Source organism: Ochotona curzoniae, unplaced genomic scaffold, assembly GCF_017591425.1.
Source record: "Ochotona curzoniae isolate NIBS_2020 unplaced genomic scaffold, NIBS_Ocur_1.0 scaffold_3208, whole genome shotgun sequence".
NCBI classification, from domain to species: Eukaryota; Metazoa; Chordata; class Mammalia; order Lagomorpha; family Ochotonidae; genus Ochotona; species Ochotona curzoniae.
In genome coordinates, this window is record NW_024467106.1 from 37,164,843 (window position 1) to 37,176,858 (window position 12,016).

At 40.9% G+C, this 12,016-nt stretch overlaps 1 non-coding gene across 1 annotated transcript; it reads right to left on the reverse strand.

The window, feature by feature from the left end:
* Positions 1-5,731: 5,731 nt before the first annotated feature.
* LOC121145152 lies at positions 5,732-5,840 on the reverse strand. The gene has a single exon (XR_005881949.1). It is a non-coding gene; the product is annotated as a U6 spliceosomal RNA (small nuclear RNA).
* Between the last annotated feature and the right edge of the window lie 6,176 nt (positions 5,841-12,016).

Below are 12,016 nucleotides of genomic sequence, written 5' to 3' on the forward strand. Positions count from 1 at the left end.
CTAAGAGCCGTTGTTGTGGGTTAAACCTTTAATCGTAGTGCCATCATCCCATTGGATGTCGCTTTTAGAGCTAGCTGCTGTGCTTCTCTAACTGCCTGCTGACGTGCCTGGGAAAGCAGTGGATGTGCCTGGGCTTCTATTCCCACATGTGAGACCCAGGAGAAGCTCTAAGCTCCAGGCTTTGGCCTGGCCCAGCCCTGGCCATTGAAACCATTGGAAAAGTGAAACTCGAAGATTCTCTCTCGCCTTCTTTTCTCCAGCTCCTCTTTGTCCCCGCTATTCGTCCTCTCTTTGAATCTTTGCCTTTCAAATAAGTAAAAAACTAAATCTTAGTCTGTTCAAAGTGAATGTGTTCTCATTGTTAAGGCTACAAGAAAAAAAATGCATTTGTTACGGTCAAGTTCTTTTTCTATTCTAATTTAAAGTAAAAGCTAAAATGAGTTAGTACATTATCAGCTTTACTTACTAGTAAAGTACAGCAGGTGGCATGTGTGTTATTAAGCGTAAAAATCGGAAAAGCTGTGAGTACTTTCTGGCTGATGGAAGTCCTCACCTTTGGGAAATATTGTGGGTCTTTTGTGTTAAGTGTGCAGATGGAGTAGAGACCATTTGACTGGAGTGGAAAATGTGCAGTAGAATGAACTGTACAAACCAGAGGCTGCTTACATTGCTTTTTTGAGTCAAATGCCTTTTTGTTTCAATGCTCTTTTAATGTTGAAAGACTTAAGGGTTTTTTGACAATGAATGGCTAGGATGATAAAATTTTTAGGAATGTATTAATAATGGGAAAATACCATGTATTGATCTAATTCTGCTCTTTAAGATATCAACACAACTATTTAGTGGCTTCCTCTAAGGTGTTTACTCTTGTTCATGTCTTAAAAAAAAGATTTTTATTTGAAAGGTAGATGTAAAAAAGAGAGATGGCAAGAGATCTAGCATCTGCTTGTTCACTCTGCAAATGGCTTCAATAGTTATAGCTGGAACTGGTTGGAAGCCAGGAGCATGGAGCTTCTTCTGGGTCTCCTACATGGGTGCAGGAGCCTATGGATTTGGCCATCTTCTGCTGCTTTCCTAGGTATATTATCAGAGAGGTGGATCAGAAGTGGAGCAGTTGGGACTCGAGCCAACACCCATATGGGATGCTGGCAGGTAGATACTTCATCTATAATACCATGGCACTGGCCCCTTGTTCATGCTTTAAACCCAGAGATACTGTGGTAATTATGGAATAGATGGCTAAGATATAGATCCTGCTGCTTCTTATGTCTAGTTCCCTCCTTTTGCTAAAGCAAGTGGTGTTTTTAGGCAATATTTAATTACTATCTAAATTAAAATACCGAAGAGAAAATGGCATCTAATTTTTCTATGCAATGCCAAGCACTTCTGATGTTTGACCAGGAAGTTGACTGAACTTCTGAAGGCTGAGTGGCAGTTGGTAATAGATGCTCTGCATTGTTGAGCAATTGCTTGAAGGCACTACACTAGGCTTTTGCCAACTTTTAAAACATGTTTCTACTAATCCACTTACTCAGCCATCTCACAAGAACCTATCATCAAGTTACCAGTATAACGTTTTCAGTCATGAAAAGTCACTGCAAACCCCCAAACCATTTTTGTTTAAAACCATCAGTTCCTTTAAACTGTCAAGTCGTATATCCTTTTCTCATAAATCTTTTTACCAAAGCCTATTCTCAAGAAAATATTAGATTCTATGGCGTGAAAAGTTATCTGAATAAAGGTGTTCTGAATCATTTGAACAGTTAATACAAATTGCAGTAAAATAAGCATTTTTTGATGCCATTTTCAAGGTACATAAAGCAGAAGCAATTTGGACAGCCTGAGAGTTTAAAAATTCTCAGTCTGTTCCATCATAAAAAGTAGGAAGAAAAAATTCAGCTCAACATTTCATTGATGGTATTTGTTTAATTTTTCAAAAGTGAAGACCAGTGTATTAACTTAAAACTTTGTCTTTTCATATTTTCACCTTTTCTTTTGTATTCAAGTAAAGTCTTGTTAAAACAATGAGAGATTAATTAATATATCAGGGGAAATGCCATTATAGTTCCCTTATTTTTAATTTTTGTTTTAAAATGCTTTGGTGCAATGAAAAGAATGTAAGAGCCCAGTGTGATGGCTCAGTTGGCTAATCCTCTCTACAGAAGCACGGATCCCATATAGGCGCCATTTTGTGCTGCTCCACTTCTGCCTCATCTCCCTGCCTGTGGCCTGGGAACACAGTAGAGGATGGCCCAGAGCCTTGGGACCCTGCACCCGCGTGGGAGTCCTGGAGGGAGCTCGTGGCTTTGGAACAGCTCAGCTCTAGTCGCTGTGGCCACTAGCGGAGTGAACCAACGGATGGAAGGTCTCCCTATCTGTGTCTCCTCTCTCTAAGTCTGCCTTCCCAATAAGAATAGAACTTAAAAAAAAAAGTTAGAAGTTAAGAACACAGGTTTCTGATTCTTTACAAATCACCTGTGTCCCTGGGTAAGTAGCTACAATGAAGAAAATAAATTGTTAGCCAGTGTATATGATATCTTTCAATAGTCTGTGTTTGCAAAATGGAATACCATAAAATTTATGAGACTTAACTAACTCTTTTGGCTTCTGATACGTCTTAACTCCTTCCCCCTTTTCTGCGCTTCATAATGACGTAGCAGTCTAGTCTGTCCCTGTACCTGCAAGATACCTGGTGTGAAGAAAATTCAAGTTATATATATTTTTTCTTTGATCTGTTACAGTATTCATTGTTAGGTGCATTTGGTAAGTATACTGCCTAGGATGACTCAGTTTGATCCATAAATTAGGTTATTTTTAGTTTCTCTTATTTATTTCAAAACACATCAATAATGTTTAGTCCAAAAGGATTTTCCCCTCCCCCAGTTTACATAATGAAAGCTAGTGCTCCCATCTCTCTCCATTTTATACCCAGCTATTGCTGCACAGGTAACTGCTTCCAAATCTGTCATCCCTTGCTATATTAGTGTTTGTGTTTCTAAATGGCGTGATTATTTTGCTAATTCTCTGCATTTCAGCCTTCTATTTCAGCTAATGGTCTCTTGTGCAATGTGAAGATTAAGTTCTAGTTCTTCTTGTCTGTCCCCCAGGCACATACTTTTCTCATCATCCTGTTAGCATGCAGTTATGCCACAGTTTATGGCTTATTTAACATTTTTGCCTTACACTATTTTGACTATGTAAATACTGTTCATGGCTGAACTATATATAGTGGCTATAATTATACTTCTTTTTTTGGCTTGCTTTTTGTTTTGTTTGGAATTAATATGATTGCTTTGTATGCTTTGCTCAGTGTCCTGTGTCGCAGGCGTTCATTCATTCTTGTCATTCAGTTCTGAGAGACTTAAAAATATTTCCTGGGTAAGTTCTATCCCTTCATGATTTAAAAAAAAAAAACTTAAAAGATTTATTTATTTTATTGCAAAGTCAGATATACAGAGGAGGAGAGGCAGAGAGGAAGATCATTTGTTGATTCACTCCCCAAGTAGTTGCAACAGCCAGAGCTGAGCTCATCTGAAGCCAGGAGCCCAGAACCTCTCCCATATGTAGGTGAAGGGTCCCAAGGATATGGGGCTGCCAGGATTAGAACCAGCACCCATATGGTATCTCAGTGTGTGTAAGGCGAGGACTTTAGCTGCTAGGCTACCATGCCAGGCCCTATTCCTTTATAATTTTTTTTTTTTTTTTAGATTTTTATTTTTTTTATTATTTTTTCATTGGAAAGGCGGATATACAGAGAGGAGAGACAGAGAGGAAGATCTTCCATCCGATGATTCACTCCCCAAGTGAGCGCAACGGGCCGATACTATGCCGATCCGAAGCCAGGAGCCTCTTCCGGGTCTCCCACGCGGGTGCAGGTTCCCAAAGCTTTTTGGGCCGTCCTCGACTGCTTTCCCAGGTCACAAGCAGGGAGCTGGAAGGGAAGCGGGGCTGCCGGGATTAGAACCGGCGCCCATATGGGATCCCGGGCGTGCAAGGCGAGGACTTAACCACTTGCGCCACCGCGCCGGGCCCTATAATTTTTTTTTTAAATCACTACTTCTGGAATTCATTCATAGCTGTCAAGAATTGCTTTTAAAGTTTGCATGTTTCAGTTTTCCATCTTTTTCTACTGCTTATTTTGCATTTCTAGTTCTTCCAATGACTTAAGTTTTTCTGTATGGATTTTAATATCCAAAACACTTTTTGGTATTTTTAAATTCTCTCAGTATTCCATTTAAAAATGATTCTTCATTTATTTGAAAGGCAGAGAGAGGAAGGAATAAGTTTGATACACTGGTTCATTCTTGCAAGTGATTATAGTGGCTAGGGGTTTGGGCTAAACCTCTGCCAAGAGCCCAGAGCTCGATCAAGGTTTCCCACATGGGTGGCAGGGCACTCAAGTACTTTAACTGTTATCTGCCACTTTCCCAGTACATTAACTGGGAGCAGAGCAGCTGGGAGCGGAACTGGTGCTTATATGAGATGCCGGTATTGCCAGCAGGTTATTCAGACCCCTAAATATTCTGTTTTTAGAACAGCACCATACTTTGTGTCTGTAGGCCAGTGGCTGGAGCCGGAGTTTGCTACCCTTGGATCTTATATATAACTTGGTTGGCAGTGCAGAAAGTTTGAATCTCAGGCTGCCCTAAGTCTGTGCAGCACCCTGTGGTCCTTCCCAGAACAAGTTAGGCAGTGTTGGATAGGACGGTTGTTTGATTGTCGCATCTGCCCTGCTCTCTTGGGGGAGGTTCCCTTTATGTAGGAGGGGGTTGTGAGGCACTTATTTATCCCAGCACTGTCTGCCTTTCTCAGTAAAGGCCTAGTTGCAGGCTGGCTTAACTTCAGTGTGGCTTTACTTTGTAGCATCATTACATTGTCATTGCTTCCATTTCGTCTTAGTGTCACTTGCACAAGGGCCGTGGGGACTTGGCGCCTGGCTGCTTTGGTTGCTGCGTTTTCACCATCTGTGTAAGTAGTAAGATGTCTGCATCTCCAGAGATTTCTGGGTGAAACTGTCGGGGCTTAATTGGCCTTGGCCTTGTGTACCACTGCTTCATGAATGTAACATTTACTGGATATTTTAGCAATTTTGAAGTTTTCCTTTTTGCCTTTTCTTTCAGTTTTTTTGTTGTTTTCTGTGTGTTGTTTTTTTTATACTTCCCTTGAATCTGATGGTGTTTGCTTGTGTATCTGAGCAAGACACTGACAAATGAGTCACAACCTTTATGGATGACACTCACTAATGGGTGCAATTCTGTTTTTTGGTTTTGGTTTTGTTTTGTCGGGGGAGGAATGGGAGGAAGGGCAGCTGGCTGAGGATATTTACAAATCACTGGGGAGTTTTTATGTAGTCTGTAGTGTAGGAGATTATCAGCCGTTTCACTGTGAGTCCATCCTTGTACTGCATGCACAGGGGCATACTTCTCTCTGTTTCTACCTATGAGTATATTAATTTCTGCTGTACTTCCATTATGCATACTCTTAGGTATAGTCCACCATGAGAAGGAAAATGAAGGTGAGCCTCATTCCCATAAAGTTGACAAACATGTAACAAAGATATTAATGTGATGCCAGGGTGGTGAAAAGGAGTGTTCAACATCTTCATGCCAGCGTGTGTCCGTGTGGCACTAATGAATGCTCAATAAGGACTAGATCATTGCTACTTATGGGCAGTAGCAGTAACAGTGATAAAAGGGATATTGACAACCTCAGGAGATTCTGGAGCACTTCGAATTTTATGGAGCATGTCATGAATTTGCACTTCACTGCCTTGCGTAGGGATCATGCTGATCTTCTCTGTGTTGTTGCAACCTGGGATCTTCATGATGGAGCCTTTCTTGTGGAGTCACGCTATTTCTTGGTGTCATCTCTTCATAGACAATTTTTTTTTTAAATCTACTACGTCATTTCCACTCAGTTATTTGTGGTTCAACTTCCAAAATTTTGGTGACTCCTCTCTTGCTTTTTTTACGTTGTCTGAATGGACTGGTTCTTTTAATCTCCAGTGAGTGCTTTTGAAATAATGGTGGCATTGTGGTTAATAAATTATGTTTAAGCATATGCGACTGGATTTTGAACCTACTTTTGTTTTTGTCTGACAGTATTTTTTCTCAAGTCCAAGTTAGGTCAGCTTAACATAACACCTTAACTGGCATGAAGGAGTTGAGAAGGAAGACAGCAACTGGCATTGTGATGGCTAGGGCTGGTGATGGCATTGTTGTTTACAGGTGGTCATGTGTTTCCATTCCTTCTTTTGCTCCAGTAATTTTTTTTCAAAGATTTATTTATTTTTCTGGAAAGGCAGATTTATAAAGAGAAGGGGAGAAAAAGAGAAGGATGTTTTGTGTACTGATTTACTCTCCAAGTGGCTGGTGCCAAGCTGATCTAAAGCCAGGCCCAGGAGCTTCTGGGACTCCCATGTGAATGCAGGGTCCCAGTGCTTTGGGCTGCTCTCAACTGCTTTCCCAGGCCACAGGCAGGGAGCTGGAAGGGATGTGGAGCAGCTGGGACATGAACTGGTACCCATGTGGCATGCCAGCGTGTGCAAGGCAAGAGTTAGCCAATTTGGCCATTGTGCTGGGCCCTGGTATTATTTATTTATTTATTTATTTGTTTGTTTTACAAACACAGATTTATTTAATAAAGAGTGTTAGACACCCCACCTGCAGAGATGATGCCTGGAAGTGGGCCAAACAGTTGTCCATGAGTGTAGACCATGGGAGGAAATGAAAGATGGATTCAGAAGCCAAAAGCAAAAAATAACTCCAGTAATTTTTAACTAAACTGTGTCTTGGTATTGATCACTAAATGTCAGTGTTGTTGGAAATGTAATGTATTCTTTCAGTTTATAATCTCACATTCCTTTGGTTATTTTTTGTTTTCTTTAAAATTTCCTGTTATTTGCATCATTATTTTGCTGGTTTTCAGTACAACATGTAATTTTCTTATGCTTACATTTTTTGTTCTTTTAATCTTCATTTTGAGATTTATTTATTTATATACATATTGGAAAGGCAAATCCAATTTACAGAGAGAAAGACAATTGAGAGAAACATCTTCCATCCTCTGATTCATTCCCCAAATGGCTGCAGTGGCTGGAGCTGAGCCGATCCAAGGCCAGGAGCCAGAAGCTTCTTCTAAGTCCCCCACAGGGGTGCAGGGTCCCAAGGCTTTGGACTGTCTTCTACTTTCCCAGCCACAAGCAGGGAGCTGGATGGGAAGCGGAGCAGCTGGAACACAAACTGGTGCCCATATGGGAGGCTGGCACTTGTGAGGTGAGGATTTAGCTGTTGAGCCATCATGCTGGACCCAGTTAAATGCCTCCCCTTTCACCTGTTTCCCTAAAGGTATTGACTGTTCTGTTTATCCTTGTGCATGTTCCTTCTATTTTATTTTTAATTTCTAAAGTGATATCTTTAGTTTCTATTACTTATCTGAATTCTGTCCCTTTGTTTCTAGTTCTGATTTGTTTCTTTTACATCTTGTATCATTTTAAAATGACTTTAATTTCCTTTTAAAACACAAACTAGTCGTTTCGGTATATTCTGTAGATTTGTCCTTCTGGTGTGCTTTCATTGTCCACGGCATAGTACTTTTGTCTCTCATTACTTCAAGTTCATTTTCCTGAAATTTTTTGAGGGACCTCATACAGGTTTTTCTGGTTTGTGTTATACAATCTGGAGACCCACCCTCTTTGGCTTCCTGCTTCTGTTCCCTGCTCCTACTTTCACGTGGGCTTCTCTGTCCTGCTGTTTTGTTCCTGCTTGGTGAGGGAATCTGTCCTGGAAGGAGTGCCAGTTGATTGCTTGCTTGAGTTCCTAGGGGCTAGACTGCTTGTGCTGTTTAGATCTGTCTGTCATTGTGATCACCTGCTGTTACAAGGAGCAAAGCTTTCAGGTTCAGCTGCTGGCTCAAATCTCCTTGTTATGGTAACCAGTTGTTTTCTTCTTCCGTAGGTCTGTTAGACGCTTGGTTGTCTTGTTTTGGCTTTCTCCCACAGAAGTATTGACAAGGGCCTTGTGATTTGGTGCTGGCAGTTCTAACCTGTTTATGTTATAAGTGGAGATGCCTACATTTAGTTGGAAAGGCTCGGGTGTTTCTTTTTATTGCTGTGCCTAGTTTTATGAGTGGATTTAAAGAAATTCAAAACTTTGCTTTTCGTTTTAAAATATCTAAAATTTGCAAATTAATATTTGTATTTAAATGTTAATACAAATTTATTTTTATTTAAAATACAAATAATATATTCTGCATCAAGGAGAACTATTTTATTATAAATATTACTGAATTATTTGCAAAGTTTTCCTGAGATTACTAATTTTGACAGGTTTTTCTTAAGTTTTTAACGTTTCGAAGAGTTTGGAACCAAAGCTTAGTTATCTTATTTGCTATAAGCAGCTACTGGCCTGAAGGCAAAAACAATTTTGCGTTTCTCCTTAGAATAAGAAAGTTATTTAGTATTATCAAGCATGTTTTCATAATAGATAGTTATCTATTGAAAGTTTTTTCCTGATAAACATAAAATTTCCTGTTACATAAAACTGAAAGCTATATATGTACATCAAAAGATGTTTACCAGAGTCAAAAGCCTGAATATTTTAGTGTTCTTTTTTAAAAAAAGAATTTAAAGGGAAGACAGCTTACCATGTTACTTTTTTTTTTTTTAAGGTTTGTTTATTTGGGGAATAGTATTTTGGTGTACAAGGTGAACCTGCTGAGTGCAAACTTGGCATCCTATTTGGGTGATCGTTGGAGTCGCAGGTCTTCTTGCTTCTGATCCAGCTCTCTGCTAATGTACCTGAAAAAAGCAATGGAAGGTATCCCAAGAGGTTGGGTACCTGCAAACCATTTGGGATACCTGGATGGAGTTCCTGGCTCTGGTCTAGCACAGCCCTGCTTATTGTGGCCCAGCCCTAGGCCAGGCTGAAGCAGAAACTCCAGCCTGGTCTCCAATATGAATGGCACAGGCAGGACGTTAGTTTGGAGCTGGGACTCCTACCTGGCTACAGAAGGATGCTGTCTTTTGGTTTGCTAGGCACAACTTCCAGGAGGTGTCTTTTATTGCATGGTGAAGGCGCATGCCAAGGCCCCACCCTGTTTGACCGTCTAGTTGGGGTCATCACACCTTCTGTCTGCCAGGACCCTGATGGCAATACCACTATCACCAGTGAACTCTTCCCACTTTGGAACTGAGCTCAGACATGGGGCTCTCGGTGAGCTCTTCTGCTACGGGGCTCCTAAGGGTCTCTCCTGCTGCCCCACTCTCTGACAGACTGTCCCAATTAAAGATAGCGTTTTGGGATTTTTCTTTTTCTCTTTTGCAGGCAACCCTTCAGCTCATTCATGTTGGGCATTTCTCAGTGTGGAACAGCTCACACTTGTGCCAAATACGCATGATACCATTCTCTGCTTAGTATTTCCATCTCTGCGGATGACGACAACCTCCATCAAAAATTAATATATTATATTCAGTTTCCACATAGCAAGTAATTGGGTCATCTTCCACTGTTTCCTCAGGAACATTAACTGGAAGTTGGGTGGGTAGCGGTCAGTCAGGGCTCAAGCTGGCACTCTGATCCTTTCCACTGGCATTACAGACTCCAATCCAGACTGGCTTTGACACACCACTCCCCACTGTGTCACTCTTAAAAGATAATTTGAGAGCCTGGTGGTGTGGCCTAGTGGCTAAAGTCCTCACCTTGAATGCGCCGGGATCCCATATGGGTGCCGATTCTAATCCCGACAGCCCCACTTCCCATCCAGCTCCCTGCTTGTGGCCTGGGAAAGCAGTCGAGGACAGCCCAAAGCTTTGGGACCCTGCACACACGTGGGAGACCTGGAAGAGGTTCCGGGTTCCTGGCTTCAGATCGGTGCAGCACTGGCCGTCGCAGTCACTTGGGGAGTGAATCATCGGAGGGAAGATCTTCCTCTCTGTATATCTGACTTTGTAATAAAAAATAAATAAATTTTTAAAAAAAGATAATTTGAAAAGTGTTTTAAAAAATCTATTTGGAAGGCAGAGTTACATAGGATGAGAAAGGTCTTCTACCCTCTGGTTCCACTTCCCAAATGGCTGCAAGTGCCAGAACTGGACCGGGCTGAAGCCAGGAGCTTGGAGTTTCTTCTGGGTCTTCCACGTAGGTGAGAAGTCTAAACTTTGGGACATTTTTATTTAATATGAAGATTTTATTTATTTTTTTTTTATTGCAAAGGCAGTTTTACAGAGAAAAGGAGGTACAGAGAGAAAGATCTTTCACCTGCTGGTCCACTGCACAAGTGGCTACAACAACCAGAACTGAGCCGATCTGAACCCCAGGAGCCAGGAGCTTCTTCCAGGTTTTCCACACAGGTGCAGGGTCCCAAGGACTTGAGCCATCCTTTATTGCTTTTCCAGGTCACAAGCAGGGAGCTGGATGGGAAGCAGAGCAGCTGGGACACAAACCGGTGCCCATGTAGGATCTAGGTGCTTGAAGAGGGAGGAATAACCAATTGAGCCATTGTGGTGGGCCTGGGCCATCTTTCCTTGCTTTCCAGGCACATTAGCATGGAGCTGGATTGGAAGTGAAGCAGCCAGGACTGCCTCACCGGCATCACCGGCAAAGGCTTAACCTGCTACACTACAATGCTGGCCACCTACAAGTTAATTTTTAAAAGATATATTTATTTATTTGAAAGAATGACAAAGAAGAAGAAACACGATCTCTTTGCCAAATGATTACAATGGTTGTAAAGGGTTGAACCAGGCCAAAGCCGAGGACCATGAACTCCAATACAGTTCTGTTACGTGGGTGCAGAAACCCAGTCAGCAGGGATGCTATTTCAAGCATATTAGCACAGAGCCTAATTGAAAAGGACACAGGCAGAACTTGAGCTTCTGTTCATCTGAGATACTGGTATCATGGATGATGACTTTCCCTGCACTGCTGTGCCAACTCCCAAGGAATCATTTATTCTGAACAATTTGTATTTGTCTATTACTGTGTTCTAATGTATCATCATCTGGAACATTTTCTTTCAAAGCCCTGCAAACTAGAAGTTTTGATAACTGATTATTGTAACCGGAATCTTTTTAAAATCATGTTTATTCGTGTGATCCAGTCACAAGAACACTGAAAACCAACTAACAAAAGTCTGAATGAAAGTTCCAGATTCATGTCATTGCATGACAAAATTATGCAAAGTTTTTTCTTCTGTCCCTAGCTTGATGTATGTGATAGCTGTGAGAAGATGTTTTTGTCTTTAATGTCCATGTGGTATTTTTTTGGTGTTTGTTTCTACTAGTAAATGCAAAAAAGAATGTATTAAGAACACTAAGATAACATCGAAATCTGATTATGAGGCGTTGAGTCTATTCATGATTACATAAACCTTCATATTTATTTCTGTAACAAATCTTCAGTATGTACAAAGAGAAAAAAAATATGTTCCCTTATGTACTGCCAAATTTAAATGTTAAAATACTGCATTTTTGTCAAGTTTTATGTTTTATGGTTCCCTATTGCCATTAGCATTAAAATATGTTAACCGACTGCCTAAGCATTGTGAAGTCTGTGTACTAGTGCATCAGACTGCTGCTGTGGTCACCGGAGAAACAGCTGACGGCTCTAACTGTAAATACTGCATGGTTAGGAAGACCTGCGGGACAGCTCATCGGCCGGCGCAGAGCCAGCTCCTCTCTTCAGCTAGACCTGGAGGTGCCATCTTTTCCCGCCTAATCCATGCACAGAAAATCCTGTCACAACTGGAAATACGTTTCATCTATTTTTAATCTATGTGTCGCGTATCAGTCTTACATCATTCATTGCTGTCTGTGTTGGATACATGAAATCAGTCTCTCCTAGTTACACAACGTATTTGTATAAATCTAACAGCAAGTATAAGAGCTTGGTTTTCATATCTCCACTTACATATTAATTAATATTAATTGATTTTAAAAACCCTAGTGCTAGCCTTCAGTGAATAGGGTAGGTTTTTCATTGGTGGTTATTTTAAAGTCCCCAAAATTAACCTTTATTAA